General features: G+C 39.5%; 1 long non-coding RNA gene, 1 other non-coding gene and 1 pseudogene across 2 annotated transcripts; 1 reads left to right on the top strand and 2 right to left on the bottom strand.

Moving 5' to 3' along the window:
- Positions 1-8,500: 8,500 nt before the first annotated feature.
- Positions 8,501-10,090, bottom strand: LOC111024775 (pathogenesis-related protein 1 pseudogene; annotated as a pseudogene).
- Positions 10,091-16,041: 5,951 nt separating this feature from the next.
- LOC111019880 (uncharacterized) lies at positions 16,042-18,799 on the top strand. Its single transcript, XR_015790482.1, has 3 exons — positions 16,042-16,759; positions 16,864-17,048; positions 18,520-18,799. It is a non-coding gene; the product is annotated as an uncharacterized LOC111019880 (long non-coding RNA).
- A 1,504-nt stretch (positions 18,800-20,303) lies between these two features.
- On the bottom strand, positions 20,304-20,410 carry LOC148211832 (small nucleolar RNA R71). Its single transcript, XR_015790567.1, has one exon. It is a non-coding gene; the product is annotated as a small nucleolar RNA R71 (small nucleolar RNA).
- Positions 20,411-20,790: the final 380 nt, after the last annotated feature.

The following is a 20,790-nucleotide window of genomic DNA, read 5'->3' as shown; positions in this document are numbered from 1 at the left end:
AAATAATCAAAACTGAGCAAGGTACATTAAAGAAAGAAAGATCTTTAACTATTTGTTTGATGTTTTTACTCACTGTTACAGTAAGATTAGCAATCTATGTTACTATGATTTCACAAAGTAATGAAGTTATTTGTATTAGTGCATTTTGGCTTCAAGTTGATAGGGGAGGCTTCATATTTGTTTTTACTATATAATATATAGTTGTACCATGGAAATTCTTAACACGGCTAGATTTAGGTTCCAGTTTTAGACTTATTTGAAGTTCCTTTCCTCGTTGATATTGAAGTTAAGACAGCAAGTATATGCTTCATATTTATAGGTAGTATAAATAGTCCATTTTAGTTGCTAGTCATATTAATTGTCTCCTTACTCTGTTTCTATTGCTGTGTTGTTGTCCATAGTATTGTTCATTCATGTCATAAAGAGATTGGTAGTCATTGAAAGATTTCTATATTGAAGGAGCCTTCATACCATAATTATATATATTGGAGCCTCCATACCATAATATAGTCTATATTGAAGGAGCCTTCGTGCTGATTTGCCTTAGTATGATTGAAATATATAATAATGCACACCTTAAATTTCTAAAATTTTTGAATATACTCGTATATATTTTATAATTAACACATATAGTTATATTAATATGTAGTTGAGAGGAACAAGTCCGTTCAAAAAAGGAGGTAACGGAAAGATGAAGACAGAAGTGAAAGATCAGGAAATTGAACCATTGAGACGGACAAAACGTAGAGTGGTGCTACTTTCTAAGGTCAATCAATCATCGTACACTACGAAATTTGGTTCAGCAGGAGATAACAGATCTACGCTATCTAGTGTTCAAGATTTTGATGCTTCAAGTTTCAACTTGTTATGACAATTTTAAGTATTGACTTTATGTACTGGATTACATTTGAGTTTTTTGTTAGTTATTATTTTATTTGAGGCTAGATATATTCAATATGACTCACTATGACTTCTTAATTGTGACTTCACTTGATTTGATATATTGAATGATTTTTCATCAAACTACTTAAGTTATACTACACATGTCATTTCTGAAATTATTTGACTGTACTAAACCACACACTTGGTTTATTGATATTGTCGAAGACTGCAGTTTTTTTTTTCTTAGTCCATATTTTTCAAGTTTCAAATGTGATTCAGGCCTGAATTCTTGTATATATGCGGATATAATATATATGTACAACTAAGTACAAATTGGGTAGTTATAAGAACTCAATAGTCAAATATACTTTATATCCTATTTAAAAGGCGTATATACAGAATGTTAATTACATCGCGAATAATATTAGATTTCAAAAGTACATATAAAATATATGTTATAACCTATATATTACATAAACATAAAAATGAAATAAGGAAACAACATGAATCATAATAAGAAATATATATATAATTAAATAGGAAAGGGGAACAACCACTTAAATAGGAAAAGTTTGCACGCCACTTAAACAGGAAAAGGGAACAACCACTCAAAAAGTTTAGGGAACAAGAGGGAGGTTAGTGAAGAGATGAACACAATAAGGGAAGATCCCTTTGGGAAATTACGGAGAGAGAATGATTTGAATATTTTTGTAATTAATAATAGTGGTAAATCAAGATAATAAATCTTTTTGAAAGAGTGAATTAAGAGATTGGTTTTGAAAAATTGTATAAGGCCCACAATAATTAAAGAATTGTGATAACAATTTATGGAATTAAATCTTTTATATTTTAAAAAAACAAGTAAGTATAATAAATGTAAATGCAATAAATAAGTGTTAAATAAGTATTAAAATAAAATCCTACCTGCAGAATTCTAAAAGTGTAAAATTAGAAAACTTTAGACATTTGTATAAATAAATTTCTGAAACAGCTCAACCAAGATATTATCTCAAAAAGCTAAGCCAGTTAATGAAACCATAGATATATAAGACCAATGGAAAATAAGCCTAAATAGTCAAAGCCCAAAGGTAAGTGAGCGAGCCCAATTGGTTGAAATCCAAGGACTGTAAAACTAAAAGTAGGTAAATAATCCCAGCTAGTTAATGAGCCTGAGAGACTTGATTTGGAAGTTGGCAAACAAGTTAATACATTTATTGAATCAAGGGTATGAATATGGAAATTAGGTAAATAAAGCCTAACATGTCGACAAAATTACCCAGGTATTAAAACTAAAGGCAAGCGAACGAGTCGAGCCAGTTGACTCTGAAGGAAAACTTAAAGTAGTTGAATAAACCCAACTAGTTAAGCAAAAAGATTTAATTAAGAGGAAAAAAAATCAAAATCAAACGGCGAAGAACGAGCTCAGATTCGAGAATGATTTAGAAAGTAGAAATGAACCTGAAGCTCATAACAATTTTGAAGCTAATAACAAGTTTGAAGTCGAGAACATGCCTGAGGTCAAGAGACAAGCCTAAGGCCTTATACAATTCCTAGAGATAGTTATAGCCTCATATATCGTGAAATCCACAGTATATGAACTTTTTTTTTCAGCATTACTTTCACATAATTAATCTAAGATATAAAAAAAAGTCACCATTATAATCTCTACCCAAATACTTGATTAAACAGGGCATAAACTTCAATGGTGAACAAGCATTGAAAGATCACATTAAATGGAACGTCGCATGGATTCAAGACCAGAAGCACGAAATTCTTACTACTCTCAATATAGATATTGGCTGACACGTGATGACCTTCAACTCAGCAAAATCTCATCAAAAGGATGGGGGCTGTTATTAGAAGTAAAGTACATCAAGATCAACAAGTTAAAAGACCGATCAAGATCAACGACCAAGAATGACCGGCAATGAATGACAAACAAATAATGTTCAATTAAGAATGACCTACCAGGGGTGATCGTCTAAGATTGATAACAATAAATGACCGATAATAGATTTACGACAAATACTCTCAAAGTTGAAGTCCGACGTTTCGACTAACTCAATATCTTATACTTTGACAGTGTGGTATTTTCTACCATTTGAACTCCCTTTATTTAACGAATTCAAAAGGATAAGATATTTAGACAGCCTTATGATTTCCGTAGATAAAGGAGAATATATCTTATATTCAAAAGGAGAAAATATCCTTTTGGCGGGCTTGAGATTTTTCCTAAATTTAAGAGAAGATATCGTATTAACTTTAGGTTTTTTCCTCTATAAATCAAAGGAAAATACTCATAATTGAGATACACTACAAAACTCTACTCTTTACTACGCTTCATATAAAACTCCAATTATGACCTAAGCATCGGAGTGTGTGTGGCTAGCACCACACCGCTGTGTAATTGTTAGGGTTGACTTTTTACTGAAGAAATATGTGTCAGTAAACCTGTTTGACCATGATTTTGACCCCTTTCCCATCGTTATTTGCCAAAAAGAATTAGATATTCTTAAGGTAGAACATACCTAGAATATTTCTAGACAAATTGCAATATATGGTACTTTAGCGAAAAAGGATAAAAACATGGTCAAAGTTGGAAAAAATAACAGTTTTCTATTTTTGCAGGAATTGCGCCTAGCGCAATTTTGAAAACCATTTTGCCAAAACATGCTTTTTGATTAATGAAGAGCAAGTAGGAAATTTTCTATGTTTTTGAATCAAGCTACAACCGTGAGTCTAAGTCAAATGGAGGTGGTTAGGTGAATCTCCACTCATCCCCACCTAAAATGGTGGGAAGTTCAACCAACTCAATGACGTATATAAGAAACTAATTCCTCAAGCAGCAAATCATCCCTTCCAAGCTCGTTTTCAACTTCATTTACTTTCTTCTTCGTTGTAGAATTCGTTCTTAGGCTTTAGATTTATATTTTAGTTGTTATTTCCTTGTATTTTCATATTTTTTCTTCTCGTATTTCTTTTAATTCAAGTTCTACCTTTTGTTCTACATTTATTTTGTTCTTCTTAAGTTCTTTAGAGAGTTTACACTCCCCTCACGCCTGAGAGAGAAGAGAGTCAAACTAGAACTCATTGTCCGACTCGTTTATTCGTTTTGATTCAATGAAAAATATTTCCTTTATGTTTTCGTGCATTTTCTCTCTATCTTAAAAATGTTCTAAATTAGTTATCAACCTCTTTGTCGAATGTCTTAGTCAAAATGATTTAATTTTCAACACGCTCAGGATTTGCCCAGAATTGCGCTTGGCACTTTTTTGGGTTGGTTTGTAAAAACTTATTTTTACGTCTTTTTTCCATTCAACCAGTGGGAACTTGCTTTATACACTAAAGCACAACCATGAGAAGGGTGAGTTAGATAAAATAATATAAAATCAATATGGGATGTGACTTAGACATAAGCACATAAAATATGGTCCTAGACATAGACCTTAGCCTTTGCAGCAATCAAAAGCGGTAGTGAAAGAGTTGAAGTCAGATTCCTAAGGAAAGCTAGAATTGTCCCTGATGTATTTTCCCAACAAAGTGTGTTTTCCATGTTTTGCATCAAAACTAAGGTAGGAAGCAAAGAGGCTGAGTTTTATTAAATTGTTTGATAGTTAAAACCCCAAACGACAACATTTCATCACATTTTTCTTCCTATTCACAATTGCATATTTGAACCATTTCACGGCATTACTTGATTTTGAAAAGCAACATCCCTGAGGATTCGATCTTGGACTACTCCCAAGTATTACTTGTGACCGTGTGCACTTGCACGAGTCTCTAATCTTTTTAAAGGTAGAGAAAGTTCCAACAGTACTCGTTTTATTTGGTAGGTTTTGTCGATCTCTTTTATTCTAGAAGATTTGTGCAAATTTGACAATTTTGATAGGCCAAATTTTTGTATCAATAGTGCTCAAGATTTCACAAACAATTGTGTCTTCCATAATTGAATGGGTTTATAATATTTGAAGGCAGCACTCCAAACAGTACAGGACTAAACGAACACTTGGTATTCAAGCAATCGTATAAAGAAAGGAGGAGAAGGAACTTTTTTATGGAAAGTTTTTGTGTATCGAACATTGAAAAGATCATCTATTTATAGACTTTTTTGTTGTCACTAAAATAGTCATATCTTTTCATATAAAGTTTGTCTTTTGATAAAGAACATATATTTTCATATAAGGTTGTAATCATTTACAAAAGACACCATCTCATCAAAAGTTATTCTTTATTTATTATTAAAAAAATTATTCACAAATTCCAACATAAATAACTTACTTGACCTTAGTTATTGAATCTCAATGAAATATTATTATACTAACAAAAGAAAAATACATTTTTTGAAGGAAAAAAAATCGAATCATATTATGATCACTCTTTTAACCTTTTTTTACTACAATATGTGAGGGTGGAGATTCGAAACTCACGACATTTTTATTGGACAGAAGTGCCTTAACTTGTTGAGGTATATATGTTTAAGTTAGTTTGTTCATGCAAGGATATGCACAACAGTGTATTTCCGATTACAGCTCGAACTCGGCCCCCGGACCGATCTGAATACTCGGGCGGACCTGCACAGAAAGGTGAGCACTCCGACGATCAAGTCAGTACAGGTCGGACTCTTAGTTTAGTTCGAGGTCAGAAATCATCGTACCTGATCGTGGAGTGAGGTCCTCTACTTATGGGTGGTAGTCCCGCCAATCTCGCGACGGTTACACCCGGTAATCTCGGGACCGTCGGTTACACCCGGTAATCTCGCGACGGTTACACCCGATAATCACGCCGCTAACAGCAGCTCAGATCGGCCCCTACCGAGCTTCTGGGCAGGTCGGACCAAGGTCAGGTTCACCTCGGCCCTCATACTTGGCATCCATCAACGCTAACGGTGGTGATCTCGGCCGTCCGAGCTGGGTATGACTCGTAAGTCATCTTGGAGAACCAATAGGGGTCCTCCACGTGTCCATGGTATTCTTTCCCCAAACATTGGCCCCCTCTCTGTCTGGTCCGATCTCGACCTGGCAGAGAAGTTCATTCGACTTGCTTTGGACGCGTGGTGATTTCCTATTCGTGGGAAAATATAACCGTTGCGGTAGATTTATCGTCGGAATATTCAAATATTCCGACGCTTCGGATCTTAGGGAGGATCCTAGCCGCTCGTTTGATTACACGTGTACGGTGGGAAATTTTTCCGACGAGCTATAAATACCCCCAATCCTTCAGGTCATACCTTACGTTCCCTGAGTTCTTGGAGTTCGATCTGAAGGTAGCTCGAACCCTTGGTAGGTCGGTCGCTTCCCTCTTTCTCTTTCGAACGTAGTTGCCATGTCGTCCTCTTTTAGCAGCAACTTAGGATCCGATGAGGATTTGGCTCGTAGGTTAGAGTCCGAGCTCGAGGAGATAGAAAACTTTAGGTTCTCCGATGACGGGGAGGATAGTGATGCCTCCACCTCGGGTCAGGGTTTGGAATACCCTTCTAGGCTTCCTGAGCACTACCTCGGATCCCTTCGTAGGGGATTCGCTATTCCTGAGAACGTCCTCCTTAGGATGCCGGAGGAGGGGGAGAGAGCTGACAATCCTCCGGAGGGATGGGTCACTCTCTACTTCAAAATGTTTGAGTACGGCCTCAGACTTCCCCTTCACCCTTTCGTCCAGGAGTTTCTTTTCCGAACAGGGCTGGCTCCGGCTCAAGTGGCCCCCAATGGGTGGGGTGTCATTTTCGCTTTGGCCATCCTTTTTTGGCTACGAGCCTGGGATAGTGAAGAGGCCGAGCTGTTGGACGTAGACCAGCTCCTCGCGTGCTTCGAAGCGAAAAGGATAGCTAAGAAGCCTGGTCGGTTTATATGTGCGCAAGGAAAGGCGCAGGCGGTATAGTTAAGGGGCCGACCTCCATCAAGGGATGGGTGGGGAAATGGTTTTACGCTTCTGGGGAATGGCTGGCAAAGGACGAGTCGGGTCGTTCCTTCTTTGACGTTCCCACTAGGTTTGGGAACCTAGGTACGGAGTAGCTCTTACTTTTGTGATAACTTCTTTCTTGTTATTCAGGTCTGACTCAAATTTTGTCTTTGTGCAGTTTCAATCCGACCAGTCACCGAGCTTACGCAAGCTTCCTTCGACACGCTGAAATACTACAAGGAGCGTTTTCCGAGGGGTAGGAAGGTCGGAACCTTGGTGACCGACAAGCTGCTGCTTGAGTCCGGGCTGCTAGACTACAACCCCGCAGTTCGTCCCATTGAATCCTCAAGGCCGAACTCCGAACTTGGTATGCCGAGCTTGCTTCTCTCATTTTCCCTCTGACCTTGTGCTGACCCCTGTTCTTTATTTTGCAGCCATGGTTTGCGGATTTGCAAGCAACGTGAAGCGCAAGTCCAAGGGCCGAGCCCATGCTCTTGAGGCCGCCCAGAGTTCGAAACCTGCCACTCCCGCTGTGGTAGGACCAGCCTCGGAAGATCCAACCCCAGTGATCGAGCTGGAGTCTTCTGGGGGTCCCTCGAGGGAGAAGCGCCCCAGGGATCAGACCGAGGCGGTGGACGCCTTGCCTTCGGGCGAGGAGGTGAGGGAGGAAGTCCCTCTGAAGCGAAGGAAGAAGAAGAAGAAGACAGCCTCCCCCTTGGAGGTCGGAGCTCATGGGGTCTTGCCTGCGAGCTACGCAGATCGGGTGGACGATCCCGAGGCCAGGATGGGCGGGACGTCCGACGTGACGGCACGGTTCAGAGTTGAGCCGTCAAGTTCTAGGGTGAGGGACCAGGTGTCCCGCATCTCGGCCGCAAGTTTGGACCGCTGCCTAAGGAGGGCGTCCAAATTTGTGAGCGACCCAGGGTCCGTTCTACAGAGGACCATCGACTACGCTGCTGAGGTAAGACTAGTGTCTCCATTTTTGCACAACAGTGTATTTCCGATTACAGCTCGAACTCGGCCCCTGGACCGATCTGAATACTCGGGCGGACTTGCACAGAAAGGTGAGCACTCCGACGATCAAGTCAGTACAGGTCGGACTCTTAGTTTAGTTCGAGGTCAGAAATTATCGTACCTGATCTGGAGTGAGGTCCTCTACTTATGGGTGGTAGTCCCACCAATCTCGCGACGGTTACACCAGGTAATCTCGGGACCGTCGGTTACACCCGGTAATCTCGCGACGGTTACACCTGATAATCACGCCGCTGACAGCAGCTCACATCGGCCCCTACCGAGCTTCTGGGCAGGTCGGACCAAGGTCAGGTTCACCTCGACCCTCATACTTGGCATCCATCAACGCTAACGGTGGTGATCTTGGCCGTCCGAGCTGGGTATGACTAGTAAGTCATCTTGGAGAACCAATAGGGGTCCTCCACGTGTCCAGGGTATTCTTTCCCCAAACATAGTTCATTCTTTTAACCCGTAGTGATAATAGAAACTTGTTAATAATATAAAAAAACTTTAAGAAACATATACAGAAATATTTAAGACTAAGTTATATATTTAGATTTTTATTTATACTAATAGCTTGCAATATAATAAACTTTGACAAAACACGATCAATCAATCAGTCTCGTATTATTTATATTTATGAACTCATTGACGTGTTCATTTAAATACTAAATCCACACTTCCGGTAAATTTCTTATTATATTTAAAGCATCCTTTAATATGGCAACTCGACTATGAAATTTCCTCGAGGTGCGTAGTTGCAGGTGGTGATGAACGTACCACCATTACTGAATCTCACTTTCGCGCATCCAACTTTTAAAGAGTCCCTCCACACCACTCGAGTGTAGTGGCCACATATTTTTTCAGTAGCACAAGAGTTGGAAGAGTAATCGTAGAACTGCTCCTCATTCACCCACATTCGAACTGCGTTGATGCCTGACATGTCACTATCACTTTTTGCTAGATTCTCCCCATAAGGTCCATCAGAATGCAATAACAGTCCTTAATGTGTTGGTTGGCATATTGCCTTGCATAGTCTGCCACCTTCTCGTCCCACTGGATGGGTTCAACGCCAACTGGGGCACGGGCAGCATTGTGGACATCGACATAGTCTTGAGGTGAGTCTTGAGCAAGAGAAAGGGAAGCAAGGTGAAAGTCAAGACACAAAAGAGAGAGAAGGAGAGCTTTAGGAAACCCGTTTCAGTTTTTTGGAGTTGGAAAATGTAAAGAAGTTGGTGTGGAGAAAAATGGGATCATTAGGGTTTCTATTTATAAGCATGAAAATTTAAAAGATTATGTTAAAAATGTGAGGTTTCTAATACATTAATAACACAACTTGAAGAAGTTGAAGACCGTCTTCCTCTCGATAACGTATTTGTTTCTTGTTTCTATTACTTTCTCTTTAATAAAGAAAAATAGAATTGCATGCTCCCAACCCTACAAGAATGATAAAACAAATTTATGTTTTGGAACAAATTGGAAATTGAAACAAGAAAAAAGAAATAAGATTTTGATGTCCTTCAAATTTCTATACAATTTTGGGAGTTATTCAAAAAAGAGAAGAAACAAACATATACAACAAACATAGACAATTACCACATGTTTATGTTTTTTAATAAATTAAAAACAAAAAATGAGAAAGAAACATAAACATTGCTAAAGGGACTCTTAAAAAAACTCAACTCTTTTTCATGTTATCATAAATTTAATATTTTTCATTAAAGAATGAGACTTTTACTTCTGTTCTGTTTTGAAGGTGGGGGGATTTTAACCAACTCGTATTTGCAAGTTAAACGGTTGTTGTCCGTTGGAGAAAGGGGAAGCAAAACAGAGATTAAGGGCAACGTTTTCCTTTATTATTTTTATTTATTTTTGTTTAATTAAGAAAAATAAAGTTGTATGCTCCCAATTTCATAGATAAAACAACGATAAAACAGTAATGTTTATGCAAGGATATGCACAACAGTATATTTCCGATTGCAGCTCGAACTCGGAACCCGGACCGATCTGAATACCTGGGGCGGATCTGCACAAAAAGGTGAGCACTCCGATGATCAAGTCAGTACAGGTCGGATTCTTAGTTTAGTTCGAGGTCAGAAATCATCGTACCTGATCGTGGAGTGAGGTCCTCTACTTATGGGTGGTAGTCCCGCTAATCTCGCGACGGTTACACCCGCTAATCTCGGGACCGTCGGTTACACCCGATAATCACGCCGCTGACAGCAGCTCACATCGGCCCCTACCGAGCTTCCCGGTAGGTCGAACCTTGGCCAGGTTCACCTCGGCCCTCATACTTAGCATCCATCAATGCTAACGGCGGTGATCTCGGCGGTCCGAGCTGGGCATGACTCATAAGCCATCTTGGAGAACCAATAGGGGTCCTCCACGTGTCCAGGGTATTCTTTCCCTCAACAAGTAATTTTATTTACGTTTTGGAACAAATTGTAAATGAGAACTAGAAACAATAAACTTGATTTCATTGTTCTCAGAATTTCTATACAATTACTTTATTATTTCTAAAAATAGAAACAATAAACACAGATAATTAGCACTGTTTATATTTTTTAATAAATTATAAACAAGAAATGTGAGCAAAGGAGCTCTACAAAGTTAAACTCTTTTCCATGTTATCATAAATTTAATATTTTTCATTAACGAATTAGAATTTTAGTTTTGTTTTAGATGGTCTAATTTTAAGGGCTCATATTACACAGTTTGAAGGTGTGATGATTTTAATCAACTCGTGGCAAACGGTTGTTGCTTGTTGGTATGAATTTTGTCACACCTTACAACTTGGTATTCTATAACATTTTATGACATTTATGTACTCTAAAAACAGTTTGAAATTCAGCTATATTTTCTAAAGGTAAAAACTAGTCTGCCAAAAGTTGTCTTTTATTTTAAAATTTGTTCAAAGTTTCAAGTAAAAAACCATCATAAAAAATACAAGTACGCAAAAGGTATTCAGAACATTAAGAATTTTTATAAGTCAGAGTCAGATAAACTAACCCAAGTTGGGTGGTATTTATGATTTATACATGTGTTTAAATATACGCATAGAACAAAATATAAAAATAATAAAGGAAAAAAAAGGAAAGAAGAAGTCGGCCACATTTTGTTAACTTTTTCGCTGATGTAGCTTTACCAAATTTCATTTTTCTGCCTTAGTCTTTTTTTTTTTTTTTTGGTTGAAGAAAATATAGAATGATTCGATAGAAATGAGTTTGTAGCAGTTCAGTTTGGGATATGATCAAATATGTACAAATAAATAATTAAACCCCATTATTGATGATGTCATTTAAATCAAAACAATCCATAGATGGCCTACCTTAATGAAAAGGTCTCACTCCACTAAATCTCTTTCACGATAGAAACCATATTGCCACGTGGAGGACTGCGATTCGTTGAAGGAAATGCTCCCAAATAAAACTTCATGCGGCTGGCACATTCCGAGATGGATGACTTTGGCATTATTTCCATCATTAAGCTATTAATATGACTAAACACGTTCGGGTTCGATTTGCTCAAACCCGACAGTTCCGATCTTAATTTCGATCGGGGTAACTTTATGTCGTAACCCCTGTCGGAACCTAAACCTATAAATAGAGTCCTAGCTGCTTACTGACTTGAGCGTCGAAGATTTTGCCCTCTTGTGCAGGTCTTCCCTTTGAGCTTTAGGTTGAAGTGAGGACCGAGTTCGAGTTTGACCAAAGTTTGACATTATGCAATTATCTGCATAAATATTTGAGGCCATCTGTTGGAAGGACAACTTAAGTCATCCCAATAACCAATCAATCCAAGATGGTTCAGCTAGTGAACTTTGCAAACTCCACAGATCGGAGGGGCTTCAATGGCAATAACGGTTGAGGTCGACGCTAAGCTAGCCGAAGATCAAGTCCAAGTAGGACAAGAGGTTGACCCACCTCGGAGGTCGATCCGCAATGCGAATACCAGCTTCCCTCCTACTCATCCGAGGCATGCCAAGACTAATCTAGATCGAGGTGGGATCTCGAACCAGGCCTCTCCAAGGGCGGCACAGCTGTGGATCCTGAATTTCTCGCTACTCTCCAGTGGGAGCCTGATGACATGAGTAACCAAGTGCGTATTATGAAAGAAACATACAATGAGATGATGCGGGCAAAACAAATAGTAACGCCCCAGGAATTTCACCATTTCCAAACACGGACCGTTACTAAGCCTACCTAAAATGTTCACATAAACAAGAGAATTTTCTTCACAACAACACTAAGCAATAAAACTACCACGCTTCTGCTGCGCTACTCTGATTTCCAACACTCACGAGAGCTTGAACAATTAGAACAACAACACTAATATTTTAAGAGAAACTCACATCCTATACAGATAAACCATTTAATACCGACTTCACATTAACCAAACCCTTCAAGGAAACCTTACTAACTATAAACCATCCGCTAAATGAATATTAACATCTCGAATGGCAATGAAGCAAAAGCTAATTCAAGTACGATCAACTTAAACAAATGTATTCATAAATATCCTAAGTGGGTTACGATCTCGTAATTCAAGAAGCTAACGAAAATAATGCTCTAAAAGAGGATAATGAATCGGCAACCTTACAACATCTTTTAGACCATAAAACTAAACAAGACCAACCGCTAACAACTCAACTACACGATTAAATAGCCACAACTATCCTAACTAAAAGAAATTAATTGCACGCAGCATAGCTAATGGTCTTTCCGATCAAGCCTCCTTTTCGCCATTACCATCCCAAGAGCTAGCTCGATACCTGCGAACTGGAGGGGAAAAAAAGGGATGAGTACAACCACAGTACTCAGTAAGCAGCCCTTATTTGAAGGGTCACGCACAAACAGCATACTTATCAAGGAACAACGTGTCATGCTTATTAAAGAATCAACACACACACATCATGCTCAACCAAATCATGAAACATTCACAGTCATGCTTTTCATCACATTATGCATTCAAACATAGACACATTCTATAAACTTTGGTGACAACCACAACCAGTAACACATTAACTACCAACCTCTAGTCTCCCTAACATTACCAGTACCTCTAAGCTTGTCTCAGTTATCATACCCTTCCACAGCTATCTCCTTCAAATAGAGTCGGCCCCTGACCATTTATACCCAGAGCCCCGACCCTGCAGCATCGGCCCTCGACCATTTATACCCTAGGCCTTGAACTCTGCATCGACCCTCAACCATTTATACCCGAGGCCTCGATGTCTTACAATCTATTGGCCCTTGACCATTTATACCCAAGGCCCTAATAGTTCTCCTTTCGAAAGACTCCTCGCATCGACCCCCGACCATTAATACTCGAGGCCTCGACGCTCATCTTTATCCAATATTGGCGTATTGACCCCCGACCATTTATACCCGAGGCCTGGATAGCCAATTAGTGACGTATCAGCCCTCGACCATTTATACCCGAGGCCCTGACACTCACCCATTCACTTCGTAACTTTCATAACTCCAGATATCATTTCTAGCCTCCAACCAGGATTTCAGTACTACTTCCCTAATAACTCCAACCACCACAACGCCGATCAACAACACCACCACTAGTATGATTTCAATGCATCTCTCAGCTCACCAACACAATTCAACATGCTTCCACAACATAAACATCATTCTAATTGCAAAACAATAAATCAAACATGCTTTCACAACATATAAATTCTTAACAACCGCACCACAGTGAGTTTAGTCATAACAAAGCATAGTCAACAAATTGCAAACGATTGGAGCCTAACACAATTCATCCAAACACTTAATATCCAACGTCCATATCCAAGAAGCATTGCCAGATATAATAAACAACTCATGAGACACGCCAAACATTTCATACAAATTCAGACAACAAACATTCCCAAAATAAATCCACTTTAACGAACATTCCCTATAAACATACATCATTCTACAACAGATCTCAACAGCTCAACAATACAAAACTCCCACTATTATCACCGACGGACATTCAACACTACCCAGGCATACAAACCAACATAAAAAAGAGTTACACTGCACAACAACGTATCAGAACCAATATTAAACGTCATAAACAGCACATCGGCAACCAAATAACAAACATCAACGCACGCACCCGCCCCCGTGCTACTTACTTTGTTATGTCCCAAAAGTCTCATAAGAGTCCTACTTGCTACTACGCCATGCCTCATGCATCAAGAATCTCATAACAGTCCAATATGCGATACACCAAAATGATCATATGTAAAAGCCAATCGATCTAAAATAGTCCAACATGATCCAACAGCTCCAGCAGGCATCGTTCACAGAAAAAGCACAATCAACCACTTAACCAAAATATAATTGATAAATACCCAGCATACATCAAAAACAACCGATTTCTCATAAATATTCAATACGCTTTCGAAACCAAAATCATGCTATTTTCTTTTGAAAAAGAGTCAGTTGGAAAGAAAGAAAGTGTTGAAAAACACTTAGCTTAAAAACCAAGAAAGAAAAAGAAAAAAAAAAAAAAAAAAAAAAAGAAAAAAAAAAGAAGACAAAAGTTGCAAAAGAGTAAAAAAGAGTCTTTGTCAGAGAAAATAAGAGTGGGGAAAAGACTTGTGTTAGAAAGAAAAGAGTGGTAAAAACAATGAGAGTTAAAGAAAATGTAGTTATGATTTCCGAGTCCTACTGTAGACACCCATTTAGTTTTAGGTTGGGTGTTGACTTTGAAAATAGCAGTAAGGATGGTGATAAGTGACTTCGTGTTTCTCATTGTCGTCGTCTTATGACCTAGCTGTTAGTTCCAAAGTCTTTCTACGAGTAGCTGTGGTTGAAACCGATGTTAGTGTGTGGAAACCTCAAGGGCTAGTAGCCGGTCTTTTAGATGTAAAAGTCTTAGTGTAAGGAGGGAGTGTGCAGATTCCTTAGGGGTATTTGAAAACGTTTTCTGTTTTTGAAAGGAAAAAGGATTTTGAAAGAGAAAGTTTTTATCATTTCAAACTTGGTTTATAGTGACTAAGCTTACGAAGGCAATAGAATGGTAGGCTTTGACATCTTTTCCTTGAGACAATTTATGATTGAACATCTCGGTTGCTTTTGCTTTTCCTTGTCCATGTGTTAGAAAGCTGATTAAAATTGCTAAGTTTTGCTTGAGGACAAGCAAGAAGTTAAGTTTGGGGGTGTGATTACGCTTGTTTACATGCGTAAAAAGAAGGTTTTAGATGCTGTTTTTACTATGTTTCAGCTTTGTTTCGGATTTTTCTCGGTCGTTTGAGTTCCAATTCATGCAAAATTCATATATTATGGTTTGTGGTTGGCTTATATTGTATTTATGACATTTTAGGACCATTTGGGAGTGCAAATTAATCAAAAGGAGCAAAAAGTCGGAAATACCTACATGGGAGGCGCCAGGCGCCTGGGAAGGCTGCAGAAAACAGTTTTTCTTCCAACTTTGCCCTTAATGAAACGCGTCTTCCCATGCGTTTTGGTGGTTTCAACCGATGCATACGTGTAGAAGAAGTGTTCCACTATCAGCTTGAGCACGATCTGGTCAGTCAAAAGAGTTGGAAATGGGTGATTCACCATCGTTTTAGGACCTACCTAACCAATTCTGCACAACTATAAATTCCAGCAGCTTCTCCACCAAAATCATCAAGCCTTGCTTCCTTCTCTTGATCATTTTTAGTGTTTCTTTGTTGCTTTCTAAGTACTTTTGAGTTGCTTCCATTAGTTGCTTTTGGTTTTTAAAACCCGAGCACTTTATATTCCGTTATTGAGCTTTGTTTTGTTTCCATTTGTACTTAGTTATTTTCTACTTATTCAAATTTATAAAAATTCAGCACTTTGTTTATCTTCCCTTTGCCTTTACTTTATTTTTAGTTAAGAGAGTTGTGTTTTTGGAGGAAAGAGCACGTGACACTCCCCCTTGCTTGAAAGAGAAGGGCGAAGCTCTCAATCCCGATAAAAACTCTCCGTTAGTTAACTTTTGTTGTTCACACATGCATTCCAATTTCAACCATTTTACTTGCTGTATTTTCTTCAATATGTCTTTCTAAATTCCCGTCTCTAGCCCGGTTATGGATAGTTAGCCTTTTATTTCTAATAAGGGTTGCTAAGAAGTAGTGTTTTTGCTTTCCATTCATTGCTCAACATGTTTTCCCAAAAAGTTAGGATTTAGAGAAGGCCACTGTAAGTCTTAACAAGTCAATACTGAAAAGGTTGCTTATTTGCATTGTTGAGTGGTTAAACCGAGGAGAGGTGTAACGCCCCGCGTTACTCAGGTTAGCTTGCCCCGAGTTCCGGAAAATTTTATAACAAAATGGATTTTTATTTATTGATTTATTGATTTATTTCATTGTTATTTTTAATTGATTCATCAGTGATCTTATTTAATTTAAGTGTGACATCTCGACTAGTGTGTATTGTTACAGTTTTAGTGGTGAGTTAGTAGCGTGTAGTTATTTATCAAGTTACATTTAGTACGGATTTCCATTATGCGACACTTGTTTTGGATCATTGGGCCAATTACGAAACTCTATTATTGGTTTGTTTTAACAAGGAAGGGTTGGGTAAGTGGGCCTTAAACATAAGGAAAAGAACCCAAGCCCAAAGAAGTTAAAAGTTTGAAACAAGAAAAGGGAACCCTAGCCACTTGTTCTCATTCCTCTTCTCCTTTTCCCCTTTTCCTCTCTTGTTGAAGCCGTCGGCCACCCCCCTCCACTCGGACTCTCCCTCTCCGACACAGCAGCACCGACGGCAGCCATCTCCGGCGGACACAGCAGCAGCAGCGGCGGCGGCAGCAGGTGTAGCATCGAACAGCAGCAGCGCGTGACGGGCGGCGGCGGGCAGCGGCGGTGTGCGACGATCAGCGGCGGCGCGTGACGTTCGGGCAGCTGCAGGCGGCATCGATACACGCGGGGCTGTGTTCGCGGCGTCCTTTCTCTGATTCAACAAGCCTAACGACCTCGAACAACTTAGATCCGTGAAACCCGGTAACTTTTCTTTGAACCACCTTTGTTCGAAGTTAGATTTGGAGTACCCACACCCAAACGAAATCGATTTAGATTACCCACACCTAAGCGGGGTTGTTTTGTAGCAAGGGACATTGAAACGAAGCCGTTGGAGATCGTATTGGACGCTTTTCGCTGCTGCAAAAATGTGGACAGCAGCGTATTGGTAGTGTTCGGCGATTATCTACATCCGTTTGAAACCCGATTTACGCTATCCACGTCTTGGCAAGCTAGATCTAATTTACCCACACCTATACGAAGTCGTTTTGAGGTAACGAGCCCCTTTGAACCCTTTTAAAGATGTTTTTTTTGAAGGATGAATGGTACATTTAAATTGCTGTATTTTTCTGTTTTTATGCTTAGGTGTGAGGCCGACGCAAACTTAAACACGTGGTTGTGTATGTAGCACCAGGGGGCGAGTGCGTGCGTTATTTAGCGTTAACGGAATGTTCTTGATGCTGTTTTTTTTGTTTGTTTTTCTTGTTAAAATAATTTAAATGAGCATGTAAGGATTGTTGGTTTGATTTGTGAATTCTAGCGAACTTGTTGCCGTATTTCTATTATTGAACACTTTTGAGGAAACATGCTTCCTATTCTTGTTGTTGTAGGTGACTAGTAGATTCTGAACTGTTGTAGTTAGAAGTAATTGGCTCATGACGTTTTGCAAATGGGATGTAGATGAAATGCTAGCTTGGTTATACCGATAATTTAATTCATATTGTCTGGTTGTGAGCTTTTGGATGAATTTTGTTTATTACGTGGAAAAGCGTGTTTGTAAACGGTGCAGTCATTTAGAATGTGGGAGGTTTACTTGTAAGTGGTCATGGAAGGGTTAGTGAAGTGGTGAAGGGTGAAGGGTTAAGGGACGGGTTGATAGTCTGTTAACCATGGGTGTTCTGACCTGAAAAATGCATATAAATCACTTGGAGGTTCAAAGCCTTGAGTAGTGGCCTTGGGGATAAATGACAAGGCCAGACGTCAAATTTCTGTAAACGTGTATTGGGGTCTTGGGGATAAATGTCAAGGACCAATACGCTGAGAAGTCATCGGTACCCTGGGAATAAACGGCAAGGACCGGTGCACAGTTCAGGCCTTGGGAATAAATGGCAAGGCCGAACGTCAAGTTTCTGGAGAGGAGTATTGAGGCCTTGGGGATAAATGTCAAGGGTCAATACGACTCGAGGAGTTAGGCTTGAGGGATTAAAGAATAGTGGAGCTTGCGAAGTAGTGGTGTTTGGCCTTGGGAATAAATGGCAAGGTCGGACATCAAGTACTGGAGAAGGAGGAGGTACGGTGACTTGTGAATAAATGTCAAGAGCCGTCATGCCTCGAGAAGTTAAGCGGGGAGTGATAAAAGGGGGTGTTGAGGAAGGTTAGCCGTCATGCCTCGAGAAGTTAAGCGGGGAGTGATAAAGGGGGGTGTTGAGGAAGGTTTAGTACTATGAAACAAGGGCTAGCGATTCATGGGTTGTGGTATTGGTAGTTTCGACGCTTAGTTGTTGTATGTAAATGTCAAGTTATTTGTTCGCCATCTCTCTCTGCTTATTTGGTTGCCTTGCTCTTGTTTTGTTCTAAATGTCAAGTTAATTGTTCGCTATCTCTCACTGCTTATTTGATTGCCTCGCTATTGTTTTGTTCTTTATGTTGTCACTGTGAGCATAATTTATTTTGTGCTAGTTAGGAAGTGCTACTTACGGAGTACCTTATGTACTCACCCCCCTTTGTACCTTTATATGTTTCAGGTGTGAACGGGGTTGACCGCGGTGATGATGTGGAGAGGGCTTGACTGAGGAAGGATCACTAGTTTAGTTAGTGAGGATAGGGGGAAGGGTAGTTGGGTACGAGTAGCCTTGAGACATATGTTATTGCTAGGTGTGAACCGCGGAGGAAATTTTGTATTCTTTAGAACTACTTTAATTGTTATGGATGTTGTTGGTAAACGCGTCGTTGTTGTCATTGGAGTTTAGGTGCACGGTTGTTTTTACTTATTTAATAATTTTTGCCACTGAGGCGAATTTGAGATGTTGTTGTTTTCTTTTAAATTGCCCACGGAGGGCGGAGTTCTGACAGTTTATGGCATTTATATTTCTGTTAGAACGTATGGAAGTCGAAGCTTTATTTCATCTAACTTATTTTCCAGGAGGTTGCTTATCTCGTGTTTAGAGTTAAGGTTAGCCAGAAGAATTATTTAGCGTTGCCTAGGATGTTTATATGAAATCTTGGGGCGTTACAAGAGGAGCGCCTTAGACATAAGGGTTCCGCTTAAGTAGCCTAGACATAGGACCTTAACCCGAGGTTGCGACTATTTCCATCCTAAAACTAAGATATCTCTCATAATAGACATATTAGGGAATGTCTTAGGACTTTGAACTTGCTTAGACATAAGTCAAGTGAGAAGCGTAGTCGTTGGTTTCTAAAGTAAAATGCATATTGTCCTTAGCATATCCTTGATTCTTTGTTGGCTAACTTGAAGTAATTCGGGCTAGGTTTTATCATTATAAGTCCAAATCCCAAATCCAAAACCATTATTTGTGACCACTTCCCATTTTACAAGAATCACTCATTTCAACATTCACTATTCTTTAAAACTTTAGAGTTTGAAAATTATTTAGAAGTCCTTGAGGATCGATACTTGGATACTCCATCCATTTTATATTACTCTGACAAGTGTGCGCTTGCATCTATATAATTGTTACCACGCTTAGTGCGTGCGTTCAGCATAACCACCAGTCAAGTTTTTGGCGCCGTTGCCGGTGACTTTAATTTTAAAATTATTTTAAAATTATTTTAGTTTTTATTTTTGTGAATTGTTGTTGGGTGTGATTTCCATCCACCGTTTTTGTTCTATATTTTTGGTCGTTTATCTCACAGGGGTAAGTTAAAGTGCATGAGCACAAGATCTTTTCTTCTACCCCTTGACCCTGAGATTGAGCGGACCCTTCGAAAAACTCGAAAGGAGCAAAGACTTCGAAAACAACTAGAAAAGCAAAAAGAGAGAGAAGGTGAAATCAGTCCTGAAAGTGAGGTAGAAAGTACGAGCACATCAATGGTAGATATTCCACCTCGTGATCCGGTTGATCCACCTGCTGTTAACGGTAATATGAGGGATCATGCAAGAAATGATGAATTCAACCATATCCAGATGGCGGACAACAGAGACGTGGCAATGCGAGAATATGCCGCCACGGCTTTTCAGAACTTTGATTCAGGGATAGTCAACCCTATTCCAGCCCACGCAAACTTTGAGCTTAAACCAATGATGTTCCAAATGTTGCAGACAATTGGACATTTTGGAGGGCAGGAACATGAGGATCCACATGATCATCTAAAATCATTCATTCAAATTGCAAATGCATTTCGATTACCTGGTATAACAGACGATGCTCTGAGACTAACACTTTTTCCATTTTCTTTGAAGGACCAAGCTAGAGCATGGCTCAATGCATTTCCACCGGGATCCATCACCACATGGGGGTCGTTAGTGGAGAAGTTCTGAACAAAATTCTTCCCACCTACTCGCCACGCTGATATCAGAGAGGAGATCATCTCCTTTAGACAGTATGATCGTGAACCTGTTCACGAGGCGTGGGAAAGATTTAAAGAACTAATCAGGAAATGTCCGAACCATGGCTTGCCGGCATGCATCCAGATAGAACATTTCTTTAGAGGTTTAGATCATCCTACTAAGATGATGCTAAACAATGCTGCCAACGGAGCCTTTACAAAGAAGACATTCAACGAGATAGTTGACATCCTAAATGACTTAGCTTCACACAACGAACTATGGTGTTCGCAAAGATCTAGGGCAGCACCAAAGAAGCAAGATCCAGCTGGAGTTTTGGCTCTGGACATTGCGACCTCGATGCAAAAAGAGATGGTTACAATGAACCAGAGGCTGAAAGAGATGGCATTGGGAATAAAAAATCCATTAGCCACACCGATACAACCTGTGCAGTCGGATTTTTGCACTCCTGCCCCTGTTTGCCAAGTCAACGATCTCATTTGTTCATTTT

The sequence above is a fragment of the Momordica charantia genome (genome assembly GCF_013281855.1).
Source record: "Momordica charantia cultivar OHB3-1 chromosome 4 unlocalized genomic scaffold, Mcharantia_2.0 BLBB01000004.1, whole genome shotgun sequence".
NCBI lineage: Eukaryota > Viridiplantae > Streptophyta > Magnoliopsida > Cucurbitales > Cucurbitaceae > Momordica > Momordica charantia.
The sequence above is the reverse complement of the archived record's forward strand: the minus strand, read 5'-3'. Positions and strand labels throughout refer to the sequence as shown.